The sequence below is a fragment of the Moschus berezovskii genome, chromosome 10 (genome assembly GCF_049115385.1).
Source record: "Moschus berezovskii isolate FMDL1 chromosome 10, NW_MosBer_1.0, whole genome shotgun sequence".
Classification (NCBI taxonomy): Eukaryota; Metazoa; Chordata; class Mammalia; order Artiodactyla; family Moschidae; genus Moschus; species Moschus berezovskii.
In genome coordinates this window covers 87,519,542-87,541,380 of record NC_142469.1, presented here as the reverse complement: position 1 = coordinate 87,541,380, position 21,839 = coordinate 87,519,542, and the positions used below count along the sequence as shown (strand labels likewise).

Genomic DNA, 21,839 nt, shown 5'->3' with positions numbered 1-21,839 from the left:
GTATGTACTGTTAGAGATTGTTAGTATAGCTATTGGAACGTACAATAAGGTAAAAGATGGTTAGGAAGACTTCTAAGTATTCGCAAAACTGAAAGAAGGCTGATTATACTATTTAATAAGAAGAACACAATATGGAAAATTGATATTTTGTAGATATCTTTATGCCTGTCTTTTCAAGTAGCCATGTCATGTGACATATCCTATAGCAGGATTTTTCAAAAGTGCCTACTTAGCCTTTCTGTATTTCACTCAGTATTTTTCTCCTACCTAGTTAAATGACTTTTGATTAGTGGCACTCAGTTGAAAATCATTCTCACTTGCCCTGGTGCTGTTTGTTCTTTAGAGCTGTGGTCCATTCACCCCTGTTCTTGCCCCGCAGTGCAGGCTCTCATCACACAGCAGCTGGAGACCAGGGCATCTTCCACCTCAAACTGATCTTGTACGTGATCTGGTTAACTTTGCTAGCCCTCACCTATGTGTTATAGTTCCCTGTAGCTCTACCTTAAATCCATTTATCTTCTTTATCTGAGGTCTCTAGCAGATATCAGTAGTTGCATGGTTTCAGATATCATCTGTACATTGGTAATTTTCAAAGTTTTATATCTGTGAATGGGTCTTCTCCTAAGTTCCCAACTTAAATATTTCCTTAGTATGTGCCCTAGGCTGTCTGGTGGACACATCCAAGTTAGGAAAGTCAAAAAGGAGCTGTTGATGTCGGCCTGCAAAGCTCTGCTCCCCCACCGTACTCGGGCGATTTCATTAAGTAGAACTGCAATGCCCACCATTGCTCAAACCCAAATTCCAGAATTCATCTCCTTCCCTCTGGCCTCCCATTCAGTGCAGCAAGTCCCTTGGTTCTCTGTCTCTAAAATAAATGCTGAAGGAGAAGTCTTCTTGCTATTTCCTCTGCCATAGTCGCACATCAAGACCCCGGCATCTGGCCTAGTCTGCTGCAAGAGCTCTTAGCTCACTTCCCTGACCCCGCACTCCCTAGAGTAGCCTTTTATGTATAAATCGTATAACACATTCCCTTGCCACAGATTCTCCAGTATATTTTCATTACCCTTAGACTAAAATGCAAGCTTCTCACTGTGTTCCGCAAGACTGCCGTCCTGAGCACCTCTCTCTGCACAGGCCATTCCCTATCAGGCTCAACCTTCCCGCCTTCATTCTGTTCCTTGAACTTGCTAAGCTGTTCTTCTCCTGCACTTAGCTGTTTTTTCCTGCTTGGAATGCTGTTAGCCCACATCCTCTGAGTTATGCCTCCTTTTCCTTGTTCAGATCTCAGTTCCAGCCTTCCTTCTTCGGAGAGGCCATCTGTGACCCAAGTTTGAGCAATTTCTTCTCTCCATCCCCGATGCAGCTTATAGCACACCGTTGTGATAGAACTTACCAGAACCTGAAATGATCAATTTAATTGTTCTTGTGTTTGTTGTTTTTTTTTTGTCTGACTCTCCCCACTCTGGACTCCGTGAGGTCAGTGACATTTCACCAAAGTCCCTCTGCATCTCAGAGCCCAGTCAATAGCTCCTAGTGGCTGCTTCAAAGTTTTTGTGGGCTCATTCACCACCTTAAGTCCAGCTTCTTATTTATTAAATGAAGGTGTCAGGACAGGTGACCGCCAAACCTGTCCTACCCAGACAGTGTTAATTCTCATCGTGTCTCTAGTTCTCTGATGGAGTCCGCTTGCCTCCTTAACGTCCTGTGCATGGGCTGTGTTTATTCAGGTCTTCAGGCCATTGCTCCCTCTCCTCTCTCCTCAGTGTCCTTCCCCTCTGTGCCGCCCAAATTCCTTAAGGATTTCCCTTCTTCTCCTTTTGGCTGTATCCTTCAGAGAGGAATGTAATCACTTTGTATCTGCATATCTTGCCTTTTGCTACTACATGGTTAGCTGTTAAGCATGGGATTATAACTTTAACTTTTGGATCCCATGGCGGCCCTTACAGTGCTAGCCTATAGTGCCTACTCAGTACATGCCTTGTAACTCAGTAATGAGGCCATGATGTCCCAAAACGTTGATTTCATAACAATAAGAATGTTTGAACTGTTTTACTAATTTACCTGAGACAAAAGAGATTTTAAAAAAGCAACCAAATAGGTGTATCTTTCTAAAGTCTAAACTGGAGGAAAAAATCTGAAAATGGAAATTTAGGCTTATGATGAGGTGGAATTTTGCAAACATTTGTAAGCAATCTTACTAAAAAAGTTTTGAAAAAATATATAATCGTAGGTATTTGAGAAGAGAAATAAATGGGTATTTTTTTTAATTATTAACTGAGGTTAAAGCTTGAGCTGAGTTTTTAATTTGGTTTGGTTTGTTCAGGTATTAGGAATTTAGAGGAGCTCTATGAAAATATCCCGCCTACACATTTTGAATATCCACTTCCTGCTTATCTTCGGAACAGCTTGGTTCTTTTAATAGCAAATGGCTGAGTGGAGGGGAACCATTTGTAGTGGGTAAATTTAAGTACAGTGTGTCCTCCCATCCCAAGCAGAAGTCATGCTAACTGCTCAGGGATTTGGTGCAAATGTGTTTGCTTTTTGCTGTTGTCCAGATCCTTGAAAACTCAATATTTTAGAAGGATATTATCCATTGTTATGCAAGAAGAATTACTGGTCAAAATTGTTTTTAAATTCTGAAGCTAGAAAACACCTCATCTATTCTTTTTATAAACATGTTGATTTATTGTGTTTTTTTAAGAGGCTGTTCTTCAAATTCAAATTTCTGTCCATAGGCTTGGACAGGAAGAGCTAGTGCTGGGGAGAATCACAGGCTTGTTTCTTCATTTCATGTGTGAACCAAGTGCTATACATTGGTGTGTATACACAAATGGTAAATTCCTCTTAATCCCGAGTGGCTGGAAAATGTGTGCTCAAATTTAAGAGTGATCATCTATTCCTTTCAGGGGTTAACTGTTTTCAAACAATTCAGTCAAATACACCGACAGTATTTTAGATTTGTTTTTAACGACATAAATAGCACTTAGTAGCCCATGGTAATCAGTGTGTACATCAACTATTGGTGAAGAGCATTATTCCAGATAATGCCTGTGATTGGATTAATTCTCAGTCTATCCCAGAATTTACTGTTTTACATAAACGGCTTGTTTTCAAGGCATCCGTTTCTTTTGGAAAAGTAGAGATGAGAAAAAAAAGTCTGCTTCTATAAATATCTTGTTTGGGGTAAATAGCTTTTTTTTTTTTTCCTAGTGAATAATGCAAAGGATTTTCCAAAAGGTTGCTGTAGCTTTGCATGGGAGAACTGAGAGAACACTTGTTGGATATACTGCTGAGCGTTGAAGGCTGCTGCTGCTGCTGCTAAGTCACTTCAGTCGTGTCTGACTCTGTGTGACCCCATAGACGGCAGCCCACCAAGCTCCCCTGTCCCTGGGATTCTCCAGGCAAGAACACTGGAGTGGGTTGCCATTTCCTTCTCCAGAGCGTTGAAGGCAGGTGAATCTTATTCTGTTGTTCTTACACAGCAGCCTCATGCTGGGTCCAAGCTCTGTGGTGTCTGGAAAAAGGTTTGCTATGTAATGCTTTCGGATTGGCATTGCAAATTCTTCCTTTTAGGGGAGCATTGCTGATGTGAATGTTGGCAAGGTTGTGTCCTGTGGCTGCTGGTGTGACCCAGTTAGATCCCTCAGGAATTAATACCTACAGAAGCTGGGACTGGGGAGACTGAGAATATAGAGAAACAGTAGATTCAGGGTACCTCAATCAAAAAGGGTAGGAACCATCAGGGTAATACACTGAAAATGTAGCGTGGGAAATTTATGCATCATTATGAAAATCGCATGGACAGAGGAGCCTGATGGGCCACAGTCCATGAGGTCACAAAGAGTCAGACACGACTAAGCGACTGAGCATGCACAAAGAAACAAAATACTGTATGAAATATTACTGTAACCCTTCAAAGTTGACAATAAAGGGGCTGACTTCAATTTCAGGGAAAGGGTAAATATTTAATTCAGACCTATGTGTGTAGGTAGGGCTTCCTTGATAGCTCATTTGGTAAACAATCCCCTTGCAATGCAGGAGACCCCGGTTCAGTTCCTGGGTCAGGAAGATCCGCTGGAGAATGGATAGGCTACCCACTCTAGTATTCCTGGGCTTCCCTGGTGGCTCAGCTGGTAAAGAATCCGCCTGCCATGCGGGAGACCTGGGTTTGTTCCCTGAGGTGGGAAGATCCCCTGGAGAAGGGAAAGGCTACCCAGTCCAGTATTCTGGCCTGGAGAATGTTGTTCTCCAGGAGAACAGTATTCTGGGTTGCAAAGAGTTGGACACAACTGAGCGACTTTCACTTTATTTGTTAACATCTCTTTAGTTGTGTTTTGGTAGGATAACTTGGACTTTGTCCCTATGTTTTCAGGTAAAGATGTAAATTCTCTTTAATTGATATCCTGTGATGTTCTGTGGTGACCCTGGTGAGGTCACTGGCTTGTCATCCCGATTCATGAGCAGCTGGTATTTCACCAAGTAGTAGTATGATTTTCACCACCCATTTGCTTGCACAAAATAAGAAGGCATCGTTTTGTATTGTAAAATACAGTTTGAAGGACTTTATGAAATCTTAGTCCATTTTGATTAATTTTTACCAGCAGCTGCCTGCAACTTGGGCTTTATTCTTGGTTGGGTCATAACTGTTGAGGGAAGTTTGCTGCTTTTTGAACATGATTTCAAAGGCTCATGGTTCCAGATCTCGGACATCTTTATGTTTTTCAGGTTCCCCCATGCTTGGTCTAAAGCAGATTAATTACTAAACTCTCAGTGAATAATTAACCATCTGACTTGTTCCCAAGTTATATACTCACTGGGTTAGAAATGATTTCCCAAACTACTAAAGATAAGAGAAGGCTATTCCTGGTTTCACAGTGTCCCCATTGTTACTGGCTTGTGTGATGTGTGAGACCCATCAGCTGATCCCTCACACTGGTCCAGCTACTCAATCAAACCACTTCCTGGGGTTTTCTCGGGTAATGGCAGTGATTCAGAAGATACCACAGTAGTTTTAGAGGACTGCTCCCTGTGTGTAACACTGGGCTGAATGACTGCTGCTGCTGCTGCTGCTAAGTCGCTTCAGTCGTGTCCAACACTGTGCAGCCCCATAGATGGAAGCCCACCAGGCTCCCCCGTCCCTGGGATTCTCTAGGCAAGAATATTGGCTTGGGTTGCCATTTCCTTCTCCAATGCATAAAAGTGAAAAGTCAAAGTGAAGTCGCTCAGTTGTGTCCGACTCCTAGCGACCCCATGGACTGCAGCCTACCAGGCTCCTCCATCTGTGGGATTTTCCAGGCAAGAGTACTGGAGTGGGTTGCCATTGCCTTCTCCAGGGCTGAATGACTAGGAGCTGTCAAGTCCAAAAAGAGCATTTTTGTTGCGCCCGCATTAAATCTGCCCTTTGCCTGGAGAATTCCATGGACGAAGGAACCTGGGGGGGTACAGTCCATGGGGTTGCAAAGAGTTGGACATGACTGAATGACCAACACTTTCTTGCTTTTGCTCAAAGTTGCATTTCAGCTGAGTTTAGAGTTACTTCTCTGTGTGCTTTCAACAAGATATTTTTCTTTTTTAAAAATTTATTTTTTTAATTGAAGGATTATTGCTTTACAGAATTTTGTTGGTTTCTGCCAGACAACAACATGAATCAGCCATAGATATACCTCTGTCCTCTACCTCATGAACCTCCCCTGACTCCCTCCCCATCCCTCCCCTCTTGATTGATACAGAGCCTCTGTTTGAGTTCCCTGAGTCACACAGCAAATTCTCATTGGCTATCTATTTTACATATGGCAATGTAAGTTTCCATGTTACTGTCTCCATACATACATATATTTTTAAAGACTTTATTTTATAGTAGTGAGTTAATGCCTAATTTCTATCAGTTAAACAGTTTGTGCCTTAGTTGAGTTTCCACTATGTACCAAGTCCTATTGGAGGCTTGGGGGAGACAGGCAAATGTAAGTCATTTCTGGCAAGGTAGTCATTTGTACGCATTCAAAAGGATGTGATAATTGGCAGTGGGGAGGGGGCTGTGTGTATGAGCTCAGTTGTGTCCAACTCTTTGCAACCCCATGGACTGTAGCCTGCCAGGCTCCTCTGTCCATGGGATTTCTCAGGCAAGAATATCGGAGTGGGTTGCCATTTGCTTCTTCAGGGGATATTCCTGTCCCAGGGATCAAACCCACGCTTCTTGCATCTCCTGCATTGGCAGGTGGATTTGTTACCACTGTGCCACCTGGGAAGCCTTCACAGTAATTGGGGAGATAGATTAAAATGGAGGGGCCAAAAAGGGTACGAATGTAAGCATATTCAATTTTACTTTTATAAATACATGTTTCTGTGATTTTGGTTTGTGAATCTATCACATATTGTGTTCTATAAGGTAAATTTTGTATTTTTAGAATTTAATTTTGCAATATAAAGTTGCATAGAAATTACTTTCATAAAACCCTTGTTTTGTCTTCCTTAAATGAAAAATAAGAATTTTCAAAATTATCTTGAAATCAAAAGATATGTATTCTTTTCCAGCCCTTCCGAAGCTCCAGAATTGCACTTTTGACCTTGGAATAACCAGGGGCCTTGGAAAAATAAGACAGTAGTTCCCTCTTGTTAGTCATGTTGACCTTTGAATTGCCTTTTTCTTTCCTATTCTTGCAAATCTTCTACCTTCATGTCTGGATGATCTAGATCTGTTGAGATAATATATATGGAAGCATTCTGTAAGCTGGGCGGTATTGTGAGTAAGCATTTATTATTATTGTTGTTATCATTGCTACTGTTTTCATGTATTCACTGCTTTGCATCGGCCCCCAAACACACCAGCAATTTACTTCTGCTGTGTCAGAGATAATTGTGTCTATCTCAATGGAGAAGCTACTTTCTGCTTGAACTTAAGAAAATTTGGTTCGCTGGTGGGACCTTTGTTCTGTTGGTGTTCTGACTGAGAGTGTGAGATTGTCAGGGAACGCAGGTATGGGAGGTTGATGAAGAGAAACGATTCAGTCTGTTTATGTCGATTGCGCATTATTTGGCTATCTGCACCCTGTGAGGTTTACTTTACAAAAACTCTCATTGATTTTATAAATTACTTTATTCTCAAAATGAGAGACTGTTGTTGATAGTGGTCAAGAGTGCGGGCTCTGGAGTTAAATTGTCGTGCTTCTTGTCCTGGTTCCTTCATTTCCAGCTGGATGAAAACTGGGAAACCTTTGAAATCTCTTTGTGCTTGAGTTTTCTAAACTGTAAAATAGGGCTAATTTCATTACATGGTAGGGCTGTTGGGAAGCTTAACTGGAATAATGCATCTGGGTTAGATTATATATGTTAGTAATTTTACTTACTAACTGCTAGTTTATCAACATAGCGACCCCCAAAAGGCCTGGGTTAAAGTTTGCACTCAATCACAGATTAAAGAAATAAACATTCTATGTTGATGTGATGCTATGTACTGTCTCTTATACTCTTTCGGGCTGTATTTGATGGAGTTTGGGGTTGAGTCTGATGCTCTGTCTCTTGAGAGGAAGGGAAAGGACCAGGGAGTGGTGGTTAGAGCAGTGTATGCATGTGGAGGATCAGGAAGGAAGGTGTGGGGCTGGGGTGGCCCTTCCTGGACACAAGCCCACATGCTTCATGGTGCTTGGCACCTTGCAGAGTTCTCTTATACACCTTTCTTTCCTTCAGTCCTCACGACAACGCCTGTTTTACAGAAATGGGAACCATGCCTCGGAGATACTCCTTGACTGGCTCCCAGACAAGAAGCCAGAGAGCGGCACAGCAGAGCTCCTGGACTTGGGTGGTGATGTCCTTTCTTCCAGGACATGGTCCTTCTCTGCTGTATACAAGGGTTTATGTTTATGATAACCTTGGTGCTGAATCCCAGAGGCGCTGTGGGTCACATGCTGATTGGAAGGGAAGGGTGTTGGTGGAGATCTGGGGGGGCGGTGGGGATGCTCCTTCTGTGACCCTCAGAGCACTAACCTGCTGCTGTTCAGGACTGGCCTGGCTGCTGCTGCGGGAGGGTGGTAAGCGACCCTAGGCTCTTCCTGGCCTTGAGTGAAGACTGCGTCTCATTTTTCTGAAGGGCCATTTTGGATCAGCGTTCTGTGGGAGAATTTGTCAGTTTGTCTTTTTTGTTGGGAAGGAAGTACACCTACAGTACACCTACTCAGTGGTCAGACACATGCAATGCGAGATTAGTAGTATGAATACTGTTTAAGCCAGGCCCTTTTGGGGTCACTGTGTTGATAAACTTGAAATTAGTAAGTAAAATGCCTAATATATGTAATCTAAACTTTAGTTTGATTTATGTCAGTCTTCCCATTATGAGTTGATTCAACTGTACATTTTAAAATGTTGGTTGTTACATAATATGTATTTTACTTTGGGGGATCAGATATTCTGAGATTAAACACATATTTAAAAGTTTGATTTCCTCCTTATCCTTGTTGTCCTATTTGTCATATTAAAAATCAAGTGATCAGAGAAAATTCAGTATAGTGCTTTGAAATTTTAAAAACATTGAGAACAAATTAAAATTGGAAGAATTATTTTATGCATGAAATGAGTAGAGATTGAATTGATTTTAGGATTATGTTTGAATGTATTATTTCTTTGAAATCATTTTCTACTCTGAATAAGAAATTTGCATATAGTTAGTACAATATGTTTGTCAAAGAAATAATTTTTTAATGCACTAAAATTTTAATTAGCCATAATACAATTGTCTTTTGTCTGTATGCACTTTACTTTTTAGAGAAGAAGTAGGTAACAGTGCATTTTTTTTTTCCCCAAAGCAACAACTAGACCTTGGCTTTTCTAAACCACTAAGCTTGGCTTTTCTAAACAACTAAACCAAGGTTTTCTCAACCTTGGTGCTGTTGACACTTGAGTTTGGACTGTGCTTTGTTGTGGGCAGGCTGTTCTGTGTGTTACAGGAGGTGCAACAGCAGCCCCAGTGCTCACTGATTGTATCCTGTCCCCTGTTCCCAGCCTTGACAATCAAAAATGTCTCCAGACATTGCCAAAGGTTCCTAAGAGAGCAGCCTAACCCCAGTTGAGGACCATTGATCTGGGGTTTTCAGTATATGCTCAAATCTTCTACCTTACCTAAATCTACATTAATTCTGTCATTTCGAGTAGATGTTCAGAATCACACCAAAAAAGGAGAAAATAATATATTTATAGAAGCAACAGACTTCTATAATAAGATTTTTCTTCAATATGCATTGAAATGTTTTTTATTAACGCTCAGTTACCATGACACATCCACTTTACGAGAATTCCAGATGTTTGGATTAATATTCTGTTTGTTTTCTTTCAAAATAGATGTATCTCTTTGATTATGAATTAATTTATAACAGTGACTTGATTTAACTTCACATAACTGGAAATAATACTGTAGTTTGCTATATATTAAATGCTTTCTCTGATAAGAACACTCAGTATGTTCCTCATGGACATACTGAAAGGCTTAATTGCCTTTAGAGATGGGCATGTGTCTTCGTGAAGCAGTTGTGCAAATGGTGCTGAAGTTGTTTCAGGAATCCCTTTATGGACTTTTTAGTAGCTATTTTAGCATAAGGAGGCAGATAACACCTATAACTACTGTATTAACTACCGGAGGGATACAGACATTTTGCTTGGCCTATGAATTACATGACTGCTTTTTAAAATGTGTTTTGTTAAGGATAGAGCATAGTTTTGTTTCTGTGAACCATGGACTGAAGCTTTAGCCAATCAGAGGAACGAATGGACTACAGGGTAAAGGAAGTATTTGTTCCGTTATTGTATTCCATGGCCTCTCGCCATCTTTGATAAAGGATTGAAGTGTTGTGCACCCAAAGTCTGCTACCCTCTTGACCCTTCATCAGTCATCAGCCGCCCTGTGAGGTTAGTGAACTGTGGCTCAGGAGGATAACTATTGTTTAAGCATTGTGTAACTCTTGAAAACGGAAATTACTGACACAGCAGTCTTGCAATGAGATGTCTTTCTAGTTTTAAGATTATAGACACATGTTTCCTTTCTCTTGCTAATTGTGCCAGTTATAGGTATAAGATGATAATATATGAGACTTGAAGTAGGGTTATTCATATGGATGACCCTGAGACTATTGAGTTTCTTTAAAAAAAAAAAAAGAATATAGACAGAAAGGACCTAGCACAAAATTTCAAGAATTTCACATGGGATCCTTAAATCCCTTAGGGTGTCTTGCAGCTCTTGCATGCTACTTCTCCACTATTTATGTGTTAGTTACTGAAAGCATAAAGTAACTGATGGCACATACAAACCTTTACATTGCATGCCTTATTTTTGTTTTTCTTACTAGCTCAGGAAAACTTTTAAGAGCTATATCTAGTATTCACAGCTTTATGTCATCTCATCTCTATATTTATGCCATATTCTTAAACAAGTCGAGTAATATATCAGCTGCAGCTGTTGCTGACCAAAGCTGTCACAGAAGTGGGTGGAGGAAGAATCAGAGATGCGGTGTTCAGGTTCTGTGTTTCAAAAGCATATCTGTTGCAGTCAATCTGTGATGATAACAACTGGCTTGTAGAAGGCAGATAAAGCCAGATATCTGTTTTATCTTTGACCACATGTACAGTAACTTGGATGCCATAGCGATAAATACCACTGTTAGCTTAAGAAAAAAACAAACTGAGTATGTGCGATTTTCTGACTTGTACAGTAGTAAATACTCATGAATGTGAAGTATTCATTAGTTTTGGCTGCAGCCTTTCTGTAAGGTTATTAACATAAAGCTTGATATTTAATAGCATGCAAAATTTAAAAAGAGGACAAAAGAAAATCTATAAGAGCAAATAAGTAAAATGTTTGTTTTTTGCTATAAGTAGGCAATGATGCTTTCTAATTAAATGTATTTTGATTCAAGTAAATATTTACACCAATTGCTAATTAAAAGAATGTTGATACCACACTTTACTAGAGCTGGTTAGGATAGTGGACTTAGTATAGCCCTGTCCAAGATTTCTCTTAACCCACTGGATCTCACTTGTCCTCATCTTCCATCATTCCCATTTTCCAGTTTAGCATGAGGTCAGAGAAGAGAACTGAAAATCCTCATCAAAACACTGTAGTCAGATTTTTATCTTTTTTTCCACTTTTTTATAAAGACAGTTCAAGGGAAAGAGAAACAACTTTTTAGCTATTAGGAAGGGACAGTTAGCCATATGAGGCTGTCTCTCCTTATTCTTTAACCCTGTTGGGCTAAAATGAAATCCTGATATGGTCAAATCAATTAAGGGACAGAATTACCTTAAAGATGGAAAGAAAGCCCTTTGTACAGCTTAACATGTGAGACCTCCCAATAGTTCTCCTCACTCTCATTAACATCAGAACACACATTACTTTTGGGATTGTCTGCATGTTTTCTAAGTACTTGATCGCATAGACAGATTCCTAAGGCTACGGGTGCCTTATGAAGACAGCCTCCTAGATATTATATAATACCTAATATATTTAATATGTAATTATATAATACTTTATTAGTAATACTTAATATTATATAATTTATATAATAATAAATTTATTAATATATAAATTATATAATATTAAGTATTACTAATAAAGTATGTAATTACATATTAAATACTTCATATCAAAGATTTGAATACTCATGTGTATGTAATCATGTACATATTCAAGATATGGATACTTGTACGTTGGACAAAGATAATAAAGGACTTAGCTCTTACCTAATTCTGAAAGAAAGCTTCACAGTGGAGATGGAATTTCAGGAACTCTTTATTGCTGGAAACCTCTGTGTGGCTGGGGGTTGGGGAAAAGGAAGTGCGTGCCGATGGTTATGCTCGGTGATTATTAATAGCTAACAGTTACTGAGTACTTACTCTGTGCCAGGAGGGCATGCTTTATGTGTTCACTCACCCCTCGGGTATCCCTGGGGAATTGGTTCCAGGACCCCTGCAGATACCAACATTTGTGGATGCTCACGTCCCTTATATAAAATGATGTCGAATTTGCATATAACCTACACAGAGTCTCCTTTCTACTCTCAATCAGCTCTAGATTACCTATAATACCTAGTACACTGTAAATGCTAGGTAAATTGTAAATACAATGTAAATGCCATGTACATTGTTGCCATTGCATATCAAATTTATGTTTTACGTTTGGGAACTTTCTGGGTTTTTTTTTTTTTTTCCTGATTATTAATCCTCCATTGGTTGACTGCCTGGGTGTAGAACCTACAGATATGGATGGCTCACTGTACTAACTTATTTAGTTCTCCAACAAGATTTTGAAACAGTTAATCTTATTTCCACTTTCTAGATGAGGAAACTGAGGTACAAGGAGACTAGATAATGTGCTTAAGGTTCTAGCAGTAATAAGAGGCAGAACATGCCTCTTAACCATTGCACCCAACTGTCTATATAATTTAATTTCCACCATAGCCCTGCAAACGAGAGATTTTCCTTACTTTCCACATTGAAGAAATCGAAGCCCAGAGAGGTTACCTTTGTCAAAGTCACTGGTGGCTAATGACAAAAAAAGGATTGCTGGGAAACACTGAGGGCAGGAGGAGAAGGGGGCGACAGAGGATGAGATGGTGGGATGGCATCTCCGATTCAGTGGACATGAGTCTGAGCAAGCTCCAGGAGGTAGTGAAAGTGTGCTGCAGACCATGGGGTCGCAAAGAGTCGGACACAACTTAGCGACTAAACAAGAACAAGAACTGACGCTCTGAAAGGTCTGTGCCTTTTCACTGCAAGAGAAGGCCTTCTTGGGAAGGCTCAGTGGCCTAGTTGACACACACACGAATATGGGAGGCCTTATTGCTGCTGCTGCTGCTGCTGAGTCACTTCAGTCGTGTCCGACTCTGTGCGACCCCATAGACGGCAGCCCACCAGGCTCCCCCATCCCTGGGATTCTCCAGGCAAGAACACTGGAGTGGGTTGCCATTTCCTTCTCCAATGTGTGAAAGTGAAAAGTGAAAGTGAAGTTGCTCAGTCATGTCTGACTCGTAGCGACCCCATGGACTGCAGCCTACCAGGCTCCTCCGTCCATGGGGTTTTCTAGGCAAGAGTACTGGAGTGGCTTGCCATTGCCTTCTCCAGGAGGCCTTACTACTTCCCGGTAAAGACAGTTGAGGTTATAGAGAAGCCTGTGTAGGTTGTTCGTAACTCGTCCATAGAGTGGCCATAGAGTGGATGTGCACTGAAGCAAGAGACATCCCTCTGGCTCAGCTCTTCCCGAAATGGACTGCCTCTGTCATCTGCCTGGGCTGTGCTTCGTTTTGTTTGGTGTGCCTCTTTTCGGTGTGCTGGGCTGTTCTATTCCTGTTTATAAATCTTTTAAGTGTGCACATTACAGAAGTAATTAAATTGTCATTATAATTTATAGTATGCCTGAAGTCAATCATCTAATTAAACTGCAAGAGAAGAGAGGTGGTAGCCTCATATGCATTTATTAAGTGTTGCTGTATTAATTATTCAAGGATTTAGAACCAAGTGAAAGAGAAAACGAATGATAATACCAGTCTTTAAAAGTTTTCTTATTTCTGCTCTTCTCAGTTCAATAATTTGAGATTCTCACTAGTTAGTAGCATAGGATTTTTATGTCTTTCTCTCAGCCTTCTCTTATAATTCTCCACGCAGCATTCATACATGCCACCCCACATCCTAACTGAAGAAGCAATTAGAAATATAATAGAAAACAAAACTTAAATTCATGGGTTATATATAGTGGTCCAAGTTCTGTTTTGAATTATAAAAAAATGGTAGTATTTTAGATACCTTGGATCATTTAGAGGAGATTTGGTTTTACCAGAGCAATAGTGACTATTAAGATGCTTATTTTCTTATTAAGGAATAAAAAAAAAAACCCCGCAGCAACAAAGACCAAAACCAAATAGGGTATAATTAAACTCTTGCTGGAGGAAACTATTTTTGAAGAGTCTATTTTTCAATTTTAAGCTCTAGTTTATATATATATATATATATATATATATATATATTCTATGAGGTAGAATTGATAACTCGGGTAGTTATCTCAGCCCCTTGGGAAGTTAATTGCAGTTTGTAATGGAATTGGCTGAATCTGTTCCTTTGGGATTTGGGTGTTCAGGAAAAGGAGAATACTGAAAAACATGATCAGGTGTCATTCATGTGAGTGACAGATTGTAAATGTGGTGAATTTTTCCCTTCTCATTTTAAATTTTGGGGGGCTGAAATTGAATTGAAGGCTATAATTCCAAAAGAGGCAATCCTTAAAAAAAGAAAAGGCAATCAAGAGAACAGTAAAGGCATTTAATTGAGCTATGTGTTATCAAATATATCTGTCTAGAAGTTACTAGGTTTTCCAATGACTCTTGGCTAAACAGAAATTAGTCACATGTAAAGATTCCAGTTTCTTTGCCCCTCTATGTGCATATAAGAGATCCTCAACTTCTAAACAGTTTTCTTGGGTATTGCTTTGTTGAGTCACAAAATCTGAGTTGACCTGTAATGTACTTGAAGTATTAGTAACAAGAAGTTCCGTTCCGTCGCTCAGTCGTGTCCGACTCTCTGCGACCCCATGGACTGTAGCCTACCAGGCTTCTCCGTCCATGGGATTCTCCAGGCAAGAATACTGGAGTGGGTTACCATTTCCTTCTCCAGGGGATCTTCCCAACCCAGGGATCGAACCCGGGTCTCCCGCATTGGAGGCAGATGCTTTAACCTCTGAGCCACCACAAGCTGGTTATCAGTTCCTCTGCAAAAATGCATTCTGAGCGATATTGGGGATCAGATATTGGGGATCTGCTCTTGTGGGAACAGTTTCTCTCCTAGAGTTCTTGGTTGAAGAGATTGAGGAGGCTCCTTTGCTGACACTCTTATAGGCTAGAAAATGGAGGAAAGACCCAGTTCAGTTTTTGTTTCAGGCTGCAGGTAACTAGGGGGAGAGGAAGGCAAGAGTGATATCCCCAGTGTATGTAGTGGAGGGGAAAGGAACCCCCCTGCAGTCCTTTTGCTGGTTTGGCTGCTTACTGGGTGGTCTTTTCATGGCAAGAGCCAAAGGTGAATCATGTACTTTAAATTTGAAAATTGCTAACACATATATATATCCTTTTAAAACAGTCTTTGTTTATAGCAATATAAACATCTCTCCATACTGAAACAAAAACTGCATAAAATAATAAGAATGAGATTTAAATAAAGATTTTGTGTAAACATGTGTTTTAGGGACCTGTGGACTATAAATATTCCTTGAACCAATGCTCAGTGGAATGTGAGCTTTTCCATAGTAAGATAGGCATCTGATAAGATCCTAGATCTTGTCCCAGGGTTTGATAAATTGCAGGCCCTCAGAATGTGTGACATGTAAAAGCACTGTTAGATGAAGGTAAATGTGAGTTATTGTGAAAACTTTGATTTGATATTTTTCATTTGCGTTAAATCTGGCATGACATTTACTGTTGAACTTGACCTCTTTGGGGAAAGACTTTCTAAACTTACTTCCTCTTTCCTTCTAAGAACTCAATTAAATCCTTAGAAGGATTCATAACTTGATATTTGCCATGTACTATCTTTAGAAGTATTTTATAATATATCTTATATGCTTTTAATTTGTTATTTATTTTGGCTGTTCTGGGTTTTCGTTGCCGTGTGGGCTTCTCATTGTAATGGCTTCTCTTCTTGTGGAGCGTGGGCTTTAGGGCGCATGGGCTCAGTTGCTGTGGTTTCCAGGCTCTAGAGCAGAGACTCAGTTGTGACTTCCAGGCCCAGTTGCTCTGCAGCATGTGGAATCTTCCTGGACCAGGGATCAAACCTGTGTTTCCTGCACCGGCAAACAAATTGTTTACCACTGAGCCACCAGGGAAGCCCGTTATATGCTTTTTGATTCTTCAGATAGAAAGAACTTTATACATGATAACCATTAATAGATATTAATAGTCTAAATAAGTTAATTCATGATTTCCAAAAAGACCTTAGGTTTTAAAATAAAAACAATGTCTGTGTTAATATCAAGAACAGCGACAAGGCTGAGAAAAAAAAATTTCACCTGTAAACAATTTATGTTAAAGAAAAGCTAGTAGAATTCAGAGTTTATTTATCCTTTTATGGTTCTGCTCTCTGAAGTTTCACGTTAAATTTTGTGGAACTATTTTATATATGGAGCTGTAGACAGAGCATTTATAAGAAAAATATAACCAAATCTTTTTTTGTCATGTTTGTATATTTCATTTACTACAGTAGCAAATCCTTTGTTCAATATAGTTAACTGTTGAAAGGATTAGAAATTGTTTGAGGAAGAAGTGACATTTGTCCTTCACATGTGAGATCTAGTACCATAAATTTGTTTCACGCTTTTCTTACAATTATGTGAGACAGACACATTTCAATTATTAGTGTTTCATTGTTATGAAGATTTATATAGTGGGAAAAGAGAACCTAGGCCTAGGAAAAGGTTCAGATATAAAATATTGATAACAAAGTCTTAGACTGATTGCTGGACTGATATGCTTCCTTAACTTTATAATCCTAAAATTTTCTGAAAAAATTTTTAAGAAACACTATAAAAATCTAAGTTCTGTTTCATTGTCAGTGGTGGTGGTTTTAATCATTACAGAAATCAATAGCTCTCAAACTATTCTCCCTATCTTCTTGCAGCTGTCCATAATAACCATCTGCTCTTGCAGGTGGACTAAATTCTCGTCTCCAGTAAGGCTTGTCACACTGTCTGTCCTGCTTACTTACCATTTCTTTCTTAGGAGTCCAGTTTGAAATGGAATCCTTTTCTAAATAGAAGCTCCATACACTGAATTTTATCTATTTATACTTTGAAAGGGTGGGCCTGACAACTTAGAACCTAAGAAGACATGAAGTTGTTCAGAAGAAAAGGACTAATTTCGAGGGTATTTATGGACAACTTGGAAAGAAAGCCAAGACAGATCTTATGTTTTTTGTAATATTAAAATTTTGACATCAGCCTGACTGCAAAATGTGTATGTTTCGTGTGTCATTGTATCATTTTTTTATATAAATTCCTCTTATTTGTGTGGTGCTATTCTACCTTTTCCAAGAAACAATAATTTTGTTGGGCTGACTGTGCTGCTCACAGTTCATCAGTGTTACTGCATTAGATATTTGGTTTACATGGGACATGGCCTTCGTTTTTTCTTTTTCCTATGTAGAAACTACAGTTACTCATCTCAAGCCTAAAGTACATTTGTTAGAGCTCACCATTATTAGCGAATAGCTTCTTATAGATCAATCATGTGAGTGTTATCACTGGGGAAGGCCATTGTACATGATCTGTCAGTGAACAGGGAAGGATTTTGCTGCTTCATAATATAATACAACAGTGGTGGTATTTATCTCCAAACATACAGAAGCAGAGAGGCTTTGTTATTCTCACCAACATTTGCCTTAATGAATGCACTTCAGCATTTGCACATGCTGCTTCTGCTCCCTTCATTTGTCTCTTGTTCTTATTGACTGTTGGGGTGTTTTCCAGTTATCTGATGCGATACCCTCTAAGTAGATTTTTAACTTCTTTGAAAATCGATCCAGTTTTCTATGAAATGTTAATTGACGTCTATTTCTCTTTTATTTTTTCCACAGTTTAACAAAGCTTCTAGGAATTAAAGAGGATTTACTTCTTTTTAAAAAGTCTATTTATTACTTAGACAAGTTGCAAAATTTGTTAGGAATAAGGCCTTCTACCAGGACCATTAGTGACAGTTAATGGATAGCTTGCGGAACATTATATAATAGGAATGAACATATATGTGATTTTTTAAAATCTTGAAATGAATGATAAGTGCTGTATGTTTATTTCCCTCACATCAGGAGCTCATTTATGTTTTTATCCTCTTGGTTCTTCTTAGTGGGATTTATGTGAATGAATCCCAAATGTAAAATAGGTACATTTAAGCATAATTGTGGCTCAGAGTTTGTCTTATCCCTTTTACAGTTCAGAACAGTTAGAAGGTCTGAAAGGATCTTTATTCTCTTTGTTGAATAAAAGGAAAGTTTTAAAAGGAGAGTTTGGAGGAGCAGGGTGGTTGGGGGTGGGGGTATATTTACACTTTCCCTATTGTGAAGTTTAACCCAAGTGAAGATTTTTATTTTGGTTAGGATCCTTCCCTTTCAGTGACTTTCAAAGGATATTACCTCAACCTCTTGCCTAGCAGGACAGCAATAAACATTTTATTTTCAACTTCCTTAAAAAAAAAAAATTTTTTTTTTTCTCTGCTCTTTGTTTTGACAAATTTGTGTGGATTAAGTCTTACTGCCTTGCCATTGAGAGGATGCTGTTGGCTGTGAAAATGCCGCAGACTTTTCTCGTCATGACCAAAAATTACAGAATCAGTAAAAGAAAAAATTATAAACAGAAATCTGTCTTTTACTCCTTTTAATATTTCTACAGTGTCCACGTGTCGCTGGCTCCAAAAGTAGGCAATCACAAGTGATTCATTTAACAACTCTCAGCCGATGTTTTTCTGAGCACCTGGTACGTGCTTAATGTTCAGCAGAGTTTCCACCTCCAGAAGCTCTGGGTTTAGAAGAAAGGCAGATGTAAAGGAACTGCAGTGTAATAAGTGAGGGTTTCCACAGAGGCCAGCACAGAAGGGGAAGGTCATGAATAGGGAAAGGGGCATTCATTCTGAGCCAATGTTAATCAATCACTTGCTGTTTTCTAAGCACTATTCAGTGTGTCCGGGCTACAGGGAGACAAAACAATATTACCTCTCTTGAGAAGCTTCTGTCCTAGTGTGGGGACAGATAGAATAATATGCCAAGCTTCCTAGCATATATGGTGTGGAGAGAGAGAGAGAGAGTGATTGACTCAGGTAGGGAGAGGAGAAGGTACGGGAGGAGGTGACACTGATCAGGAACCTGACACATCAGGCAGAAGGAACAGCTGCTCTTGTAATAGTGTGGTCTGCATCCATACACTTAGACCTCTCCTTGAAAGAGAGGAGTGAACATTTCAAAGTGAGGAAGAAGGGCAGCTTAGTATAAATGAGATAATGTATCAGGCAGGACACTTGATGCTTTATGCCATGTGCAGGCCACCAGGTTCCATCTGTAGTCTTCAGCCAACCTGGAGGTGCCAGGTGCTGGGCAAGGCTGTAAATTTGGGGTGTTGCCCAAGCCTAGGCTGTGATCCCCTTTCCAGAAGGGTGCCTCCCTTCCTCCCTAGGTCCTGACCCTTTGTCTCAGCTCCTCCTCCCACCTGTGGGCCTTGGTACAGGGGAGGCCCTGGCTTGGAAACCATGAATGTGACCTAAAATTAAACCTGGAGCTATCATATATATATATTATATATATATATAATGCCTTGATTAGGTGTTTACAGCACGGAATCTTCAACAATTAAAGAGAAAAGGTGTGGGTGGGGTTAAAAAATAGCAATACCCACACTCTGAAGTTTTTGAGAAAAACAGGAAACTAGTCTTTTTTAACCAGTGATGCCCAGAACTGGTTATTGCAGAGAGGGTTGTTTTTCTAATGCATTGTGGTCAGCGCAGCTGTGCCAGAAGTTGATTTCTGCTCATTATGACAGCCGTCTGTGGATTTCTTTAGCTGAGAAACCTATAGACAGGCAAGCATAATTATCAGTAGTAACCTGGTCATTTTGGCCGGATGGTGCTTGGAAAACAATTTACACAGGTCCTGAAAGCCTGTGAGAACATAGAAAATAAGAACATTTGGCCACCATGCAGTTATTTCCGGGAGTTGTGAATGACCCAGACCTGTGAACCATACAATAGCTTATTGTAGAAGAACTGTTTGAATTCTCTCTATACTTGGATTTTTTAAAAACTTGACAGATGACATTGGATGGCACGTGACATAATATTTTTTTTCTAATTTGCTCGTTAACTCAAGCTCCCATTTTATAACAGTGTTTTAGACCTCTTTATTTTTTGCTTGTATTTGCTGGTTGGTGGCAGTTAGATATAATTTAAAAAGTAAAATCATTGAGGTCATAGAGATGTCTCTTGTTCTCCGACTGTCACAAATGTATGCTTACTGCTGTGTTTGTGAAACAGGAAAAATGATTACAGAAGGGATTGTTTGAGCACTTATTGATTAAATTTGTGTTCTTTGGGATAAGGTGAAATATTTATTATTTTAGAACCAGATTGAAAGCGAGCAGTTCCCTTTATCTGCACTGTACACTGAAGACCAGGTTAGTACAGGCTAGTCACTGAGGTTTCCCTTCACTTCCTGTGTGGGTTCAGTGTAATCGGGGAGCCCCTCTAAACCAGAGCACTCCCTTGCAGGCCATTTCTTTGTGCACATGGAGATGTCATCTTTTTAAGGAGAAAGGGAGGGCGTTAAACTTTGGGAAGTGAAGTAATGGAACCTAGATTCAATCGCTCATTGCATTTTATGGTGGCCAAGTCAAGCATTTGGTCTGTGCGTTGAGGGACTGATGCTTGTCTGTTTGTATCAGACTTTACAGTTATCTCTTTAATAAGTAAATTACTAATGCTTCTCTCCGGTGAAGCTTGTTTGCAGTGCTTGATCCAGGCGGGTGCCTGGGCTTAGCAATGCCCCCTGTCCAGCTGACTGCCCAGGCTGCTCCAGAAAAGGCATCCGTTACTGCTATTGATTTTTGTAGCATGCTAGTCCTGTCAGAGTTATTTGCAATGAAAGGGAAGTCAGCTCCTTGCATCTGCCTTTTTGTTTCACCGCAAAAGTACTGTCTACCGAGGCTTCAGTCGCGGTGGCGGTGGCAGTAAAGGACTCCAGGGGGATTCTTGTCACTCCTTTCTCCGTTGCGGGTCGGGGGGGGGGTTGCCTGGGAGCAGTAGGTAGAATATGGAGGAGTGTGAAAGTCACCCTATTTTTAACCCCTTGCTAGCTGTTTCCTAGTGTAATGGGGCAGGAATAGCTGCCATCTCCCCTCTCGCCAGCATGTGGCCAAAAGTAATGAGACAACCATTGTCAAGTATTCACAAATGCACACAACAGATGTTTTTTTTTAAGTACCAGCTCTTACTGAGAAAAACTGAGTGACAAACGAGCCCAGCAAACAAACATGCTTTATCGGAAAAGCCTCCTATTTCAAACATATATTAAAATACTCATTTTAAGTTGGGAAAACATAGCCTTGGGAAGTTGTGATTATGTTGAAATGGGAGGAAAATGGTTTTTTGTTTCTTTCTTCTTCTCATCTATGTCTCTAGCATGGTGCACTTTTAATTATGTATTCATATTCAGATTTTTTTAAAAATATGGAGAACTAGAAATATAATCTTTTGCTTTTCATACTTGGTGGAGCCTCAAATCTCTCCTTGACGTTATTACTTTAAATAGCCTCACTAAGCTAAAGCTGAAACTCCAGTACTTTGGCCACCTCATGCGACGAGTTGACTCAATGAAAAAGAGTCTGATGCTGGGAGGGGTTGGGGGCAGGAGAAGACAGGGACAACAGAGAATGAGATGGCTGGATGGCATCACCGACTCGATGGACATGAGTTTGAGTGAACTCCGGAAGTTGGTAATCGATAGGGAGGCCCGGTGTGCTGTGATTCATGGGGTTGCAAACAGTCGGACACGACTGAGCGACTGAACTGAACTGAACTGAACTGAAGCATATGAACAGAAAAAAACACAGACTAGAAATCTCAGGGGAGAGACTAGGGGAAACCATATTCATTCTTGCAGTAGAGCAGTGAATGAAAACAAGCTCAGATCAAGCAGCAGTGCTGAGCGGTTCCCTGGACCTAATTTGGGCGCCTACCAAAAGGTTATTAAGAAGTAAAGTATGTGTTTGCTAACTACTAAAGGGCGCTCAATTCCTATTGCTGTGTCCCTCCCAGTTTGTTTTCATTGGCGATGGTTCTGACAAAGACATG

General features: G+C 39.9%; 1 protein-coding gene across 12 annotated transcripts in view; it reads left to right on the top strand.

The window, feature by feature from the left end:
• The window catches only part of HIVEP2 (HIVEP zinc finger 2), a 218,845-nt gene that overhangs the window by 79,587 nt on the left and 117,419 nt on the right, over positions 1–21,839 (top strand). The gene's annotated exons all lie outside the window — the stretch shown is intronic.